At 35.7% G+C, this 17,813-nt stretch overlaps 1 protein-coding gene and 1 non-coding gene across 2 annotated transcripts in view; one reads left to right on the top strand and one right to left on the bottom strand.

Annotated features, from left to right (window-relative positions):
- The window catches only part of ZNF804B (zinc finger protein 804B), a 580,773-nt gene that overhangs the window by 311,677 nt on the left and 251,283 nt on the right, over positions 1-17,813 (bottom strand). The window lies entirely within an intron of this gene.
- On the top strand, positions 17,694-17,802 carry LOC138080523 (U6 spliceosomal RNA). The gene has a single exon (XR_011144982.1). It is a non-coding gene; the product is annotated as a U6 spliceosomal RNA (small nuclear RNA).

Here is a 17,813-nt window from a genome sequence, read left to right as displayed (position 1 = left end):
AAATAATATACATCATCAAAAAAATAGTTAAAATATCTACATTTATGGAGGAGGTCAGTTGAGTCAAACAGCTGAGAAGCCTCTTGTGAAAAAGATGCCTCTTCTGGAGTCTATCAGCAGAGCTTGCTGGTAGAGAACTGTTTTCAGAACTTTTTGTTCCTTCTTATCTTATGTGAGGTAAGTACAGACATCGAATGTAACAGGAAATTTTGATACGGCCATGACATCCAACCACATGTAATTTTTGTTATATAATTATTATAAATAAAATAATCACTAATTGCTTTAATGTATTTTTGTTATATTTTTCAAAGTATTATTCCATATAAGATTGAAAATCAGATAAGCAAAATACTGGTCCTTCACAATGATGAAAATGAGTAGATTACACCTGATTTATATAAATTTGTTGTACATTCTGCTGGATATTTTCCTATGTGTGACCACATAAAATATAAAGTGTCTTAAAAATGAAATGTATCCATAATGAAAATCATCTGAATACAGGGAATTAAACAGAAAAGAAATGTTGGTTTTTTAGGTTAAAATAATTAAAAAAACAAGATCTCTTTGGATTGTAATCTGGGAGATTAAGATTGTGTGGTAACAATAATAAAAAACATTATTTATCTAGCACTGAATTCTCTTCTCTTGAACCCCCTTTAAATCCAAAGGATTTGTGGCCAATTCCAGTACAGTCTGTTCTACTATAGCATGATGTATATGTTGCTATAAAATTGTCTATTAAAAATCTAGTTACAAAAACAGTTACTTTTGTGACTGAAAACTATCTGAACCAAAGAGAATACCTGGTCCAATTTTCCCTTTGTTCCCTAAATTACAGAAGAATAATTATGCCTTGTAGAGAACTGCCAGGTGTGTTTACATAATAAAAAATCTGGGGCAGAAAAGAAAAAAAAAAGACTCAAAGCTCGTTGGAGGGGTGAGTTTCTGAGGAGTGTTGCAGGTCTGCAATGAAGGCAGTTTCAGGGGAAAAAAGGAGAAATTTATTAGTGTTATGTTTTGAAACACTTCACACTTTTTAAGACATCCAAGTAAAGACTTTGAACTATTTGATATAACTTTTGATTACTGGACTCCATCTCTTTGATCATAACACTGCTTTCAGATTGAATCAGTGGCTCTAGAATTTATGAGTAACTTTCATATAAGCGGTATCATATTTTATGTCTGCAATAACTAACTTTTCCTCAGTAGAAAATCTCACTAATGAAGGGTTTTATTAACTTGAGTATTTTGTTTTTACCTGAGAAAAATAAATGGGCTTACCTAAATCAACAGCAATAGTTTATTTGTGCTTCAATCTACATACTTAGAAGTATTTCAGCTATAAAATCCTCCTTGACCTTCACCTTGTAATTTTGCTTACAGTAAAATTCATAACTATCAAAAGAATGACAACAACCACCAAAAAAATGTGATGTATACTACAAAGCTTCCAAATACGATGCCATTCAGTGCTTTGTACCCAGCCAGTGGAAGACCCCGTAAAACCCATAGTGCTCCCCACTTAATGGATAATTCACTGTACATTCACATCAAGTCCCACAATCCAACATTAGAAATGCCCAGTTTTGGAAAACTTTGTGTAATAGAAAATATGCTGCAGTGGAACAGAATAAGGTAGAAAGAAATGAGTGAGAAGGGTTAGTGAGACAAGATGAATCCACAAATAACGTGAGGAATGGTGTAAAGCCCAGTCAAAAGGGTATTTCAATGATCAGTATAAATGGTGAAGGCTTGATGTTTGTGTGAATGGGCTAAAAGTGGAGGATTTTAGAACTCTCATAATAAAGAATGGTGTTGTTGTTGTTGCTGTAGCCTGCCAGGCTCCTCTGTCCATGGGATTTCCTATGCAAAAATACTGGCATGGGTTGTCATTTCCTTCTCCAGCGGATGGATCTTCCTGACTCAGGGATTGAACCCACATCTCCCGCGTTGGCAGGCAGATTCTTTACCACTGAGTCACCAGAGAAGCCCATAATAAAGGATAGTAGGTAACTAATGATTATAGAGAGAGAAAAGCTCGAAAGAAATTTTAAGAAATATAAATATTATACCCTGGGAAACAAGGAAGACAGTGGCCTCATTGACCGACGTTTATTGTTTAAATTAGAAGACTCTTGCCCAAGCTTCCTTTCTGGTATTCCATACCTAAATATCTAAAAGGAGGAAACACTGCATAAAATTATGCAAGATTTTTAGAAAATAGAAGTGACTTATAATTTAGGTTCCAAATTTTAAAAGAGAAAATAATAGAACCACTAAAAATATCCACTGCTGCATAGAGCAAAAACTGATGGAACAATAGTAGTAGTCATGGTTACCTGCATGGCATCAGCACACTATTATTATACAATTCATTCCTATGAATAACACAATCATAGCCTAACATAATACAAAATAATCTTGCAACAGTGATACAAAAAAACCCAAACCAGAAACTGTTTAAATCAACCAGGCTCACAGCTTCAAAATATAAATTTGCATTTCTTGTGTGAGTAATTCAACTGTTTTATATGTATTTCCTTAATTTTATAATCACACTTCATATTGTTCTTGTTAAATCATTAAGTCATGTCTGACTTTGCGATGCCATGGACTGCAACATGCCAGAATTCCCTGTTCTTCACTATACCAGAGTTTGCTCAAATTCATGTTCATTGAGTCCATGATGCTATCTATCCATCACATTCTCTGCCAGCCCTTTCTCCTTTTGCCTTCAATCTTTCCCAGTATCAGTGAGTCATCTCTTATCAATGAGTCAACTCTTTGTGTCATATAGGCAAAGGATTGAAGCTTCAGCTTCAGCATTAGTCCTTCCAATGAATATTAAGGGTTGGCTTCCTTTAGGATTGACTGGTTTGATCTCTTTGCAATCCAAGGGACTCTCAAGAGTCTTCTCCAACACTACAATTTGAAAGCATCACTTTTTCGGCAATCAGCCTGCTTTTGGTCCAAATCTCACATTCATACACAACCACTAGAAAAACCATCACTTTGAGGGTACAGACCTTTGAGGGCAAAGTAATGTCTCTGCTTTTTAATATGCTGTCTAGGTCTGTCATAGCTTTCCTTCCAAAAAGCAAGCATCTTTTAATTTCATGGCTGCAGTCACCATCTGCATTGATTTTTGTCACCACTTCCTCTTATTCCCCTTTTACATTCCATGAAGGGATGGGACTGGATGCTATGATCTTAGTTTTTTGAATGTTGAGTGTCAAGGCAGCGTTTCCACTCTCCTCTTTTATCTTTATCAAGAGGCTGTTTAGTTCCTCTTCACTTTCTGCCTTAAGTTGTTGATATTTTTCAGGCAATCTTGATTTCAGCTTGTGATTCATCCTGCCTGACATTTCACATGATGTACTCTGTATATAAGTTAAATAAGCAGGATGACAATATACAGCCTTGATATACTGCTTTCCCAATTTGGGACCAGTCAGTTATTCCATGTCCAGTTCTAACTGTTGCTTCTTTACCTGTATACAGGTTTATCAGGAGACAGGTAAGGTGATCCAGCATTCCCATCTCTTTAAAATTTTTCTAGTTTGTTATGATTCACACAGCCAAAGACTTCCTAAAAAACCTTCATATTGTTACTGTTAAGTCATTAAGTTGTGTCTGGCTCTTTGGAACCCCATGGACTGCAGCACACCAGGTCTCCCTGTCCCTTACTATCGCCTAGAGTTTACTCAAGTTCATGTCCATTGACAAAAAAGCTTCATAGTAAAATGACTAAATTATTCATGGGAGTTCAAAGTTTAAAAAGTATTATTTTGAAAATATATAACCAAATTCAGAAGAAAAACAAAAATCACCCTTTCTTAAATAGGTCAGTTTTATATCAACTGTTTTTAAAAATAACAGTTAAATGTAATTTAAAAATCATTTAACTTTCATTGACTTATTTTTATTAATATGTTTAAAGATCTCCAAACAGATATTACCAGCAACAAATTCATTAATACTTGCCTAATATGGAAATAAATTTTGAATTGTTGGAATGTCTTTTTTAAAAAAAATATTCAATATCCGATCCTCATATTATATTCTAAAATCCTTCTCATCTTGTTACTTGATAAACTGAACATACAAATTTATGCCTGAAACTCCAATTTCAGAATAGCTACACAAATGTATTCCTCCTGAGACTATGGTATTCAGAGTGGACTCTACCACATGTTGAAACACGACTGATATAATTGAATTGGCACGAGTAAGGAATGGGTTTTCATTCACATTAATTATATCCTGGCTATGAGAACAGAACACTATTTATAAATCGACTAACTGCAGTAAGCTTATGGAGCAGAGGTAGATTAATATGAGATGCAGGAGGTAAGATAGGGCTTCCCAGGTGGCGCTAGTGGTAAAGAACCCACCTGCCAATGAAGGAGGGACATAAGAGACTTGGGTTTGATCCCTGGTTTGGGAAGATCCCTTGGAGGAGGTCATAGTAAGTCACTCCAGTACTCTTGCCTGGAGAATCCCATGTAGATAGGAGCCTGGTAGGCTCCGGTCTATAGGACTGCAAATAGTCAGACATGACTGAAGTGCAGTAGGTAAGATGCTCAATATATTTATAGTACTTGGTTTTGAATCTGAAATTTTATATTACATTCTGATTCTGAACCCATTTGACTTCAGACAAGTCACTTAACTTCTTTGAGCCTTAATTTCTTTACGGATAAATTGAGGGAATGAGTAGATGCTAAATGACTCAGTCTGGTACTAAAACATTATGATCAAAAATCATTCTGTACACTAGTCACACAGCTCTTCAGTTTCTAGGAATTGCATGTCAAAGTTTTGCCAGTATCTTCTCTCTGCCAATTTGTCTCAGCTCTTACATGCATTCAGCAAACCCCAGATCACAAATTATGCCAGTGAGCATTTTGAACATGGCAAAGTGAAGTGTACTATTCTGAAATATCTGCACAATATCCAGCAAAACAACTAAAGGCATTATGGGCTTTTCAAAATCAACCATCTCAGCTAACTCTGCGGTGACTTATCCCTATATTCCACTTTGGGTCTTTTTCTTTTGGAGAATTCTGTTACATTGCTGCATCCTAAAGTAGTAAATGAATCTTGGAATACACTATATATACCATTTCTGTGCTTTTATAGTCTAGAGGAAACTTCTCAGATAGGAAATAGTTAGCTATTTCTCTGCAAGTGAAATTGAAATGCAACTGGTTGTACATCCACTTATCCCAACCTTGGCTTCTGGAAATTGGTAAGGATTTTGGAAAAAAAAAAAAAAGTACAGGATAGCAGTGTGAAAGCAATTGTAATTGGTAATCTTGTGTAATAACTATGTCTCAAATCACTACTGAAGACTTCTTCGGAATTAGACTGATTCACATTTAAGAATTGAGTTGACTTCTATATTAGCATGGACTCCAGCTGTGCCCATATAGAAAGCAGTGTGATCAGCTGATTTTTAACAATTGTTGGCTTTATCTTCCTCTACCATTTTTATGAATATATTGTTCCCAGCAACACATTTGGTTCACTTTCCTTTTTTTCTCAGCCAATTGTTTATTGTTCATAGATCTCGCTTGAAGATATCCTCCAATATGAGATGAAAAGGCAGCAGCTAATTTGCTTCCCTGAATATGACACAAGAGCTTTTAAGTCCATGAAAGGCAGGGTCAATAAAACTTTAACAACATAGCACTTGAAGGGAAATAACTGTGGATTCCAGTCCCTTCTCGAGTATTTATAACAAGGGACTTCATCTTTTGTATCATCACTAAAGATGAATTGCTAAAATAAGATTTGTAAACTGTTGTTCATTGTGAAGCTTATTATATCTTCCTATATTTACTTTCTAACTTAATTAAGTTAAGCACTTAAAAAGTGTGGCCCTATCTATACATTACACTCAAAAATCATTTATATCATGGTTGCTTAGAAGTGCTTTAAATTTATATATATTATAAAATTTTTACATTTAAAAATCCTAATTTTTTTATCCAAAGAAGTTACACATTGTTTCCTGATGATACAGCAAATCCTTTATCTAAAGCACAATAGTTAGTAACTGTTTTTGAGTAAAAAACCTCTATCTTCCCTTTGTCTACAAATGAAATGACCGCCTTTCAAACTACCACATCTTTGAGTCAGTGTAGAAATTGTCCCATGATGTTTCATGGTACCCTTGGTAATCTTTCTTGTAATTAGTTGGCAAAGGAAACTCATAAGAGTAGGGATGTGCTTTCTGGGATACCGTATGCATTGCATCATCATACAAAGAAACTGTGAGAACCTTCAGAAGAGACTTAGACTTGCCTAAAGCCACAGTATTGGAACTGAGATCTTCTGGGATGTGGACCAGCCATCTTTCTCATTAGACTCAGTTCCTTGCTGCTTCCATCACAGTTACAAAGGAAAGTAGGAAATGATTCGTCTTTGTATAGTCATATAAAAATGATTCTTTCTTCCCATTTCATTCAAATGGGCTTAGGTAGAACAGAGAAACAGGCAATTATCTCCTTTCTTTTCTATCTCAGGTGTCTCTAGAGGGTGTGAGCTTCTGTTTGAAGGGTATTTCTCTCCTATTTGCCCTCCCTTCCCAGGAGTGTTATAAGGTTGGATTTAAATGACTGGATTCACAGAGAGGATCTTCAAAGGACAAAAAGATACCAGAATTGCCCATAGAGTCCTATAACGTGCTCCAGGAGCATGCAACAATGGAGTCCGGCTCTCCATTCACCTGCTCTGCACTCACTCAGTTCCTGTGTTAGCAATAGAAGATTGTTCCCTGTTTAGAAGTCATTAACTAAATACTAGGAAAGACTTTTTACAAGATAAATCATTCTAATTTATATTGTGCATATTATACCTGTTTCCGGTTCTCAGTAAGCATTTGTGGACTGAACGAGCAAATACTCTTACACTGTTAGCGTTACAGCTCTAATAGCCTGCACTGAATAGAAACACGGAGTCCCCCTTATGATGACCACATTCCCAGTGAAGTTTTCTTTATTGAGCCTTTTCTATTTGTTATGATCTATGTGACTATGCGTGCTTAGTCATTCAGTCATGGCTGACTCTTTGAGACCCTTTAACTGAAGCCTGCCAGGCTCCCATGTCCATGGGATTTTTCAGCAAAGGATACTGGAATAGGCTGCCATTTTCTTCTCCAGAGGATCTTCCAGGCCCAGGAATCGAACCCGCCTCTTCTGTGTCTCCTGCATTGCAGGTGGATTCGTTACCTGCTGAGCTACTGGGGAAGACCCTGTGTGACTTAATGAGCACCAAATGTCATAATCAGATTATGCTACAAGAAGTAGGAAAATAGGTAATTGGGACTAAACATGAGCAAATTTGGTGTGGCCATTATTGATATAAAATAATTTGAAGAACCAATTAATATCCCCTACAATTACATAATGTGAATATTCTTTAAGGAAAGCAGTCACTTACTTATCATTGAGTATCAGTTTTCTGGATGAATATGTGCTAAGTGTCTAACAGTCTGCACCCTTGAAGAGGTCAAAGCTTGCAGACAGATGAGGAAGGGAGCTTTGCCTAGTGAAGAAGGGACTGCAAGAGAACAGCAAAAGTCCTGGAAGCACAGAAGACGTAATGGTACTTGTGGGCTGTCACAGGAGGTTCCAGGGAAAGAATTAGTGGAGACAGGTGGAGTTTCCAGAAGGAAATAAAATAGAAAGATATTGCAGAGAAGGAAAGTGGAATAAACAAAGGCACCGTAGTATAGAAGTAGAAGATGTAGTAAGATGTAGTAAGTCAGAGGTAAGTGAAGTAAGTCAGAAAGAGAAAGACAAATATATCACTTAAATGCATGAATAAAATGACATTCAACAGGGGGAAAATGTAGGCATTTAGGAAAATAGTTGGATAAGATCATGCCTCATTAGCAGTTTTCAATATTATCTAGTAAGAAATATGGAGACATACTTGAATTTTAACCAAGGAGGGATGGTGGAATAGAAAGAGAATTGTGTCTAATCTGTCTCCTCCTTTTCCTTTTCTACCACTATTACACATTCTAACTGACTTTTATTTTACCCTGACTCTTAGTCTTCATATCTTGAGATATTCTGGAGTGGGAATTAACTTGAATTTATGACAAATCTAATGTAGTATAAGGGAGGCGGAAATCTAAAAGAACATTATAGGAATTCTTGAAGACATGGATGGATGTTGACGCCATTAAATAGACATAAATTGTTCAGGAGTCGAAACAGTGTGGCTGTGCAGAGTATGGAGGGTAACGGAACACATTTATTTGGGTCATCTGGTACTTGAAATATCTGAATGTTCTATGCAGGAATGGGAAGGAAATGAAATGCCAGGAAAGCAAGGAAGAGCTTGGAGCCTGGTGGAGTTTTAGGGGTCTCTAGCATATGGACCATGATCATGTGTGTGATTGTATAAGAGGACTATATGTTTGCTGTACACCTGAAACTAACACAATATTGCAAATCAACTATACTACATTTTTTTAAAAAAGAGGATTATAAAATAAGGAGAAAAGAGAACCTTGACTAAAACCCTGGAGAGTACTGAGGAGATGAAATCAGATTGAGGGAAATATTAATACTAAGTACACAAAAGAAGAGAACATTTCAAGAAGACCTGAGTCAGCAGCAGCAATGCTACAGAGGACAACAGAGATGAGACTACAGAGAACCCACTGGATTTTGCAAATTAGGAGCTAACTTTGTTACCACCAAACCTGTTTTAGCACACTAGTAGCTTGAGGTATGAAGAAGACCTGAGCAAGAGACGGCAGGAAGTATGAAATTCTTTCCCCAAAAGTCAGTTCACAACATAAATGGGAAACCAGTAAAATTATTGGATTGGATACCTTTTGATGCTATTTTTCTTTTCAGACTTTAAAGATTCATTTAGAATTTCATCAAGAAACTGGGTATTTATCTTGGAATCACCCTACAGACATATGAGCAAAGCACTTACCTACTGAAATAATCAAATTATCTTCACATTATTCTTCTACAGTCCATTGTTTAATGATGTATTGTTGGTGTACATAAAATATGAATCAATCAAAATCACAAATGATTAACTCGCCTAAACATAAAATTTATTGTTAATAATGCATCCTTCCTCTACTTAGACATTTAAATGCATCATAGTATGTATAGTTATAAAATTACATATAAAATTGTAATTTAAGACAAGTGTATTTTGGGTTATGATAACCTTCACCACCATCTGGAAAATGTATCTATCATTTTGTTTGTGTCATGTATATTACTTCAAAGAAGACATACTGATGGCCAAGAGGCACATGAAAAAATTGTTCAATATCACTAATTATTAGAGAAATACAAATCAAAACTACAATGAGATATCACTTCATACCAGTTAGAATGTCCACCACCAAAAAATCTACAAAAACTAAATGCTGGAGATGATATAGAGGAAAGGGTTTCCTCCAACACTATTGGTAGGAATGTAAATTGGTATAGCCACTATGGAAAACAGTATGGGGTTTCCTTAAAAATCTAAAAATAGAGCTACCATATTATCCAGCAATCACACTCCTGGACATACATACAGGAAAAACAACAACAACAACAACAAAACATGGTTCAAAAGGATGCATGCACCCAAAATATTCACTGTAATGCTGTTTAGAGTAGCCAAGACATGGAAGCAACCTAGATGCCCATCGACAGATGAATGGATAAAGATGTCGTACATATATACAATGGAATATTATTTGACCATTACAAACATTTTGAAATAGTGTCATCGGCAGCAATATGGATGGACCTGGAGATTATTATACCAAGTGAAGTAGTATAGTAAGTCAGAGGTAAGTGAAGTAAGTCAGAAAGAGAAAGACAAATATATCACTTAAATGCAGCACCTAACAACAACAAAAAAAAAGGATAAAAATGAATTTATTTACAAAACAGAAACAGACTCAAAGACTTAGGAAATGAACTTATGGCTACCATGAGGGAAAAGTCAAGGAGAGGGTGAGATTGGGAATTTGGGACTGACATGTATGTGTGTCTGTTAGTTGCTCAGTCCTGTCCAACTCTTCATAACCCCGTGGACCATACCTGATCAGGCTTCTCTGGCCATGGAATTTTCCAGGCAAGAATATTGGAGTGGGTTGTCATTCCCTTCTCCAGGGGATCTTCCTAACCCAGGGATTGAATCCCACTCTCCTGTATCACAGGCAGATCCTTTATAGTCTGAGTCACTAGGGAAGCCCAACATGTATGCACTGCCATATTTAAAATAGAAAACCAACAAGGACCTATGCACAGAGAACTCTGCTCAATATTCTGTAATAAGCTAAATGGGAAAAGAATTTGAAAAATAAATAAATACATGTGTATGTATAACTGAATCATTTTATTGTATACCTGAAACTAACACATTGTTAATTATACTCTGCTGCTGCTGCTGCTGCTGCTGCTGCTGCTGCTGCTAAGTCACTTCAGCCGTGTCCGACTCTGTGCGACCCCAGAGACGGCAGCCCATCAGGCTCCTCCGTCCCTGGGATTCTCCAGGCAAGAACACTGGAGTGGGTTGCCATTTCCTTCTCCAATGCATGAAAGTGAAAAGTGAAGGTGAATTCGCTCAAATTATACTCTAATATAAAATAAAAAATATTAGGAGAGAATCAGTGAAGGAATATTTAATAACAATTGTTGCAGATGCTGATACCTTTTTGAGTCTTCTTGGGACAGCAGGTTTGTGTTAAAAGACAGTCCCATTCCAAGAGTCTTCTAGAACCTTGAATTCTTTCTTAGCAAATAACATTTCTCAGTCCTACTCAAGGACATGATGAAAATACTGAATAATCAAGGGATTTCTCATTTATGCATTGAGTTAAGAAAGATATTTTAAAGTATCACTGAGGGATGAAACAAAGAATATAGTTGTTAACAAATTTTCAAAGGGATTAGACTAAATAACATGTTAATTAGGTGCCTAAAGAAAATATGTGGAAGTAAATTTTTTTTAGTAACCAGTAGAACATACATAAACCTCCCTTCTGCTTATCCCTTTGTGAATTTTCTGAACTGAATGTTAAAAATTAAATCATCTTTTCATAAAAAGGAAAAACATTTTGATATACTGATTCATTTGTCCCCTATTCTCCATAAAATGCTATTTTTAAATTTCAAACAGCTATTCATTTTTTTACTAAGAAAAGTATCAACATTTTAAAGAATAAGATGATAAAAACGCTTTGATTACAATTAATCTTTGTGAATACTGAATGAGAAACAGAAGCTTTATTGCAGAAGTAGTAATCAAATCAGTAGATACTACAAAACAAGTTATAAAAAGTCCTTTAATTATGAATTGCCCTTGTCCACACTTTTCTCTTTCAATCATTCAAATTATAAATCTAGTTGAAAAAAAATCAATAAAACATGATGAATAAGCAAATTATTTTCCTCGAGTGCTAGTCTTTAGGTTAAAATAGGGACCGCAACTTTACATACCATTGGTATGAGACATTTTAGTGCTAATATTATGAAATATGTATTATTTTTATTAAAACTTCAAGATAAATTGTACTTGTTTTAATTTTATCAGTAATGAACAGGAGTCTAGGATGATTCTCTGAAAATATATTGATAATCTCTAAAGCATAATTTATTAGCTTTGTTCTAAAATTGATGGAAATCTTGTGATTGCTCTATATGCCATTCAAACAATATTGTCCTGTCCCCTACCACAGGTTGAGAAACTTTGAACAAAAAAGAGAATAAAGTTATGGCTAAATACTAATAGCAAATGATTGCTTCAGATGAAGTAAACATCCCACATGTTTTCCTTAATGGTTAAACATATTTAACAAAATCTTGGTAGTCTTATTGTAAAAGCCATTTTACTTCTATTTTACTGAGAAGTATTTGCAGCCAGCAGAGTTAATGCAGGCTCATTAAGGAAGCCACAGCACTCTGTGCATTAGGACACTGCACTTACCCCTGCTTTTAGCCCAATTATCCCGTATTGCGGGATGAGGAAGATCATTGTTCCTGCTTACTAGTTCTCTTGACATTTTATGTCTCTGTGAGCTTACCATCAATTTATCCAGGGTTTTTCAAAATTAACCAATCTTAAGTAGCACTCTGGAACTTTAAAAATCAGATTTCTAGACCCCTTCCTCACAGGATTGTGATTTGCTGAACTTAGGGTAGGGTGTCTGAATCTACATTTTAACAAAGGGGCAAGGTACCTTTTAAGATTAAGTAAATTTGGAAATAACATCTACTTCTCTGCTCTTCTTATATCCTGGGGATGACTTCTCTCATGCATTGTGGTGCCAGTCCATGGAATAGTCTTTTCTCTGCATTTCTTCATCCAGTGTGTCTTCTTTCTTCCATTTCTTGCATACTTGGAGTTGACACTCGCATGCTTTCATTTTCAAGGGCAAATCCCACTTTCCCACTTTCTTCTTCAATATCCTGTGGGATTAGAGTATCTTCCCCCAAAGCTCTGAGGTTTATGAGCAGAAATGAGTAGAGGACTAGGGATTCCCTGGTGGCTCAGTCAGGAAAGAATCTGACTGCAATGCAGGAGACCTGGGTTTGAACCCTGGGTCAGGAAGATCCCTTGGAGAACCAATATTCTTGCCTGGGAAGTCCCAAGGACAGAGGACTCTGTCAGGCTACAGTCCATGGGATGCAAGAGTTGGACATGACTTCTCAACTAAACCACTACCACAACCAGAGGGCTAGCTAGGATTAAATGGACAGGAGGATACTAGAAATAATAGATGCTCAGAACAGGAGGACTAGACATGGCATACCTGGGGCAGAGTATGGATGTGAGTAGGAGGAGCAAAATTTAAAAAACAGAGTGGAAACATAAGGTTTTGGCTAGTGACCTTACCTGGAAGGCGTAGTGCCTCTGCCTGGTAAGACTAAGAGTGATAAAGGGAAAGATAGTCCTCTCCAGGAGTGAGAGACTAAAAAGGGTATTGGTACCAAGACATGTACAGAATTTCAATCACATCCCTTATTAACTGGATATGATGATAATCATAAAAAGTGACCACTCTAAATAAACACAGTAAAGAATCTGCCTGCAGTGCAGGAGACCCAGTTTCAATCCCTGGGTTAGGAAGATTCCCCTGGAGAAAGGAATGGCAACCCACTCCAGTATTCTTCCCTGGAGAATTCCATGATCAGAGGAGACCAGCTGGCTATAACCCATATGTATGTATATGTGTGTGTTTACTGCTCCCCTAAACATACTTCTCCCCTTACTTATCTATAATCTCCCACTCAGACAGTAAGAAACTCAACTCTACTATTTGCCATCCGTTATTCAGTTAAGGGAGAAGGAAATGGCAACCCACTCCAGTGTTCTTGCCTGGAGAATCCCAGGGACGGGGGAGCCTGTTGGGCTGCCGTCTATGGGGTCGCACAGAGTCGGACACGACTAAAGAGACTTAGCAGCAGCAGCAGCAGCAGCAGCAGCAGCAGCAGCAGCAGCATTCAGTTAAGTGCTTAATTCCCTAGTAGTTCATTTTTAAACTTAGAGCCAAGCCCTGTTGTTTCTAGAAACTCGAGCCGATCATACAGAGTGAAGTAAGCCAGAAAGGAAAACACCAATACAGTATACTAACACATATATATGGAATTTAGAAAGATGGTAATGATGACCCTGTATGCGAGATAGCAAAAGAGACACAGATGTGTAGAGAGGACTTTTGGACTCTGAGGGAGAGGGAGAGGGTGGGATGATTTGGGAGAATAGCATTGAAATATGTATACTATCATGTAAGAAATGAATCGCCAGTCTATGTTCTATGCAGGATACAGGATGCTTGGGGCTGGCGCACGGGAATGATCCAGAGAGATGATATGGAGTGGAAGGTGGGAGGGGGGTTCATGTTTGGGAACTCATGTACACCCGTGGTAGATTCATGTCAATGTATGGCAAAACCAATACAGTATTGTAAAGTAAAATAAAGTAAAAATAAAAATTTTTAAAAATACATAAATAAATAGCATCTGGCATTTAATTTAATGTTAGATAGAAATATACCTTTCTTTATTCTCTCATGCCTACATCACTAGAAACATATGTTTTAACAACCAAGCAAGTCTTCCTCTGAGATTTGATCTTGTTTCTTCATTTGGTATTATAACCAGTGGGAATGAAATTACAAATAGATTATGTTCCAAATATTTGCTTTCCAGTCAGTCATTTGGAACTTGTGGCTTTTGTTTTAATTGAAACACTTTACAAATAATGGTAAGATTTCTAGGCTAGCTCACAACGGCCTATTTAACCCAGAATATAATTGTAAGGGTATATAATTGCAATCAAAAATGATAGAATATAACATTAATATGTAGAAAGAAACATTAAAACAACAAGTAGTGTTATATTAATCTTAGAAATAATTGCTTAGGCAAAGAAAGCAAGACTTGAGAGTAAGAAGTCTATTCAATGCAGAGAAAACATCTGTGAAGGGGCAAACTGACATGATGAATTCTGAGATAGCTACAACACACAGAGTGTGATGTAGTTTCTAATAAGCCTGGACAGGCAAGCAGAAACTCAATTATTGTAGCCTTCATGTGCCATGCCAAGAAGATGGGGTTTAAGTTTAGTGGAATGGGAAGTTAATGATGAATTGTATGTAAAAGTATGGCGTGATCTGATTAGCAACTTAAAATCTTACCCTGACGACAGTCTTTAAGGATAGATAAGAAAGGGGTGACAAAAGAGGCAGGATCAAGTAAAAAATATTGAAATGGTGGAAACAAGAGATGAAAGCATGACTTAAGTTAATAATCCAGCTTTCAGAGGAAGGGGAAAAGTGGTCAGATATGAGAGGTGATAAAGAGATAGACATTTGATTTCAATTACTAGTTATTATCATTGGGGTGGGGGAGGAATGAACCTTTATGATTTCCCCTTCACTGGTTTGAGAGATGGAGAAATTAATTGGGCATCTCTTGGTGTCATTAATCAAGAAACAGGGTGTGGTAGGAAGAGAAGTCTGGAAGAAAATGTAATGAGTATTTAGTAACATGATTTGCATGAAAAGTAGTCTTATCTTTCAATCATAATCCAGGTATTTTATAATAATTTATAGTGGGAATGGTTTCCTAAGATCACCTGCCAGAAAAGGGAGAACAGAAAGGGTACAGAGGTGTTACAAAGAATTTATGTGTACTTACAGAAAAGGATTATCAAAGGTGTACCTTTATGACTATAAGAAATGCCAGCAGAAAAAATTAGATGATGACAACTTACATTAGATCTCTCGAGAGGGAAGAAAGAAAATATGACAAAGAGCCAAGGAGTCACCAAACCAGGAAGTTTGGAATGGGTACCATCAGTCCAACTGGACGTGGGGCTTGTTTGGGATTAAGGCAAATAATTTAAGAGGAAATGTGCAATGGCTTGTTTAGTCAGATGCATGTTTTTATGGTATTGGAATAGTGCCATGGACTATTTTAGTTGTGATTTCCACTCTTATAGTTTTCCTCTTTGAGATATGACTTGATAAAATTAAGGTCGTCCTTGCTAGCTAGATGGTACGTCTATTATGTGTGCTATACCTATAGTATATTTCATGTGACTTAAAATTTATAACTCCTTATAATATTTGGTAACAGGTTCAATTTTCTAACCACTTAATTTCATCTTCGCCCATCTGTTTTCCCATGTGCAAATCAAAGATCTTCCTTCTCTGACACCTAATCTTCCTTCTCATTATTTTTCATGTCATTTACATGCCTGCGGGTTCAGGGAGAATAGAACTGTAGCAATAAAAAAGCAGGCAATATGCTGGTATCTTTGGAAATTTGAAGTTCTTGAAGGACTAGTCATTACTTAGCATTTAGTTTTCTTCCAGAAAACAAAACAAAATGAATGACATTATCAACAACAAAATCAAACAATCTAGTCCAGACCATCAGCTGTTTCTTTGTGTGCATTAATTGATTTCAATCTGAAAGCTGGCATATAGCCTGGAATTAATTTTTCTAATTTGCTTCTTCTCTATGGGAAATGGATCCACAGGAAACTGATGAAGAGGATAAGTTTTTATAACCATCTCCTATGTAAGCCTTATTATACTAATGTATGTGATAGAAATAAATGAATGTGACTAAAACAAAGCAAAAAATGATTTGAGTATTTTTAAGAAAGTGTTGCAACAAATAAATATGTGAAGAACCAATAAAGTAGGGGAAGATCTCTAAACAGAACCATTTTTCTTGAAGGGTGGTGTTAAAAATAGGAACATTTCTATGGAAGATTTCTGAAGTGTACACTTGAGTCAAACAATCTGAATAAATAAAATATTATCTTAGTTGAAGGTTTTAGCTGACAAGTAGCTGAAAACTACACTAGCAAAATTAAAAAGTATCCAAGAAAAAACTTCAACATTTAGCTTATCATTTGAAAACTGCCTTGCCAACAAATATTGTCTACTTTTTAAGCCAAACATATTTTTCATATGTTTTAGAGGCTTTGTAGATACATTCAAACAAACATAATAAAAGTTACAAAAATGCATTAATTAATTAATTTACTAAAACTTTAGTTAGTTCTAATCTGTTATGGGAACTAAGATATACATCAGTCAAGGAAGAACATACGAGCAATCTCACTTAAGAGAGAGACAGGAGCACGTATAAAGTAAAATACAATGTTCTTTAGCAAAATCAATATCTAAATTTGAGTAAAATTAGCTATAAATGTCATGAAATATCTTAAAAAGCAATTTCACTGGCATGTTATAATAGGTCAAAATTACATAAATGCATTGTCATCATCTTTGTACATTTAATAAATATTAAAGAGATGCTGAAGAAATAAGAAACATAATTTCTTATAATAATACTGCTGCTGAATTTTATATAAATACTGCATCATATTATATTTTGAAATTTTATACAACTGGGTACATTAGACAAAACTCAGTTGAATAAAAGAAACAAATAGGGAAGAGTTAGCCTATGATGAAAGAATTAAATCACTCAGATTTAACAACAGTAACTCAAATACAGTGAAAATTATGTATGATAATATTGTTTATGATGAAATTTATGTAAGATGAAGAATCAAGGAGATAAAACTGATTTTATAAACAAGTTGCAATATTAATTGAATAAATCATTACACATATATGATCAAAACTAAGAAAAATCTGCTTAGAAAGAAAATCTGGAATAAACATCTAATACTATATTGATAGTGAAAGCTTTTGGGAGACCTGGATAATCTCTTGTTACTTTACATTTTACTCCAATGCTCAGAACAAAGACTAATTAGCTTTATAAGAATAAAATCAAGTAAACTTTCTTAAAATGAATGAAATGAAGCTTAACTCCAATAATGGCATTGCTTTTCTCAAAGCCCAGCAGCAAGACCCTATACTTGATACATTACACAGATGTCCTAGCATGTAAATGAGCTTGTGCATGATTGAAATGAGCAGATGCTTATTTCTCATTGCTTTGTTGCCACTTTTGGGGTGGAGTTAGATGTAAAGCTCAGTATAAGAAAGTTGGAAGAGAACAGCAGTTCTGCCATTTCTACAGTGCAAGTAGTATCTCTAGTTATATCTAGCAATAACCTATATTTTTCCTATTTCGTAGGAAATAAAGCAGCATTGACACAAATAGCATTGACACCGTCTAAAAATTTAAAAACAAACACTAATTAGTGCCTGCTTTGAAAGGACATATATTAAAGTTGGAAAACTATAGACAGAAAAGGTTAGCCTGGCCCCTGTGCAAAGATGACATGCAAATTTGTGAAGCACTCCATATTTTTATCAATAGGTA

The sequence above is a fragment of the Capricornis sumatraensis genome, chromosome 5, assembly GCF_032405125.1.
Source record: "Capricornis sumatraensis isolate serow.1 chromosome 5, serow.2, whole genome shotgun sequence".
Classification (NCBI taxonomy): domain Eukaryota; kingdom Metazoa; phylum Chordata; class Mammalia; order Artiodactyla; family Bovidae; genus Capricornis; species Capricornis sumatraensis.
The sequence above is the reverse complement of the archived record's forward strand: the minus strand, read 5'-3'. Positions and strand labels throughout refer to the sequence as shown.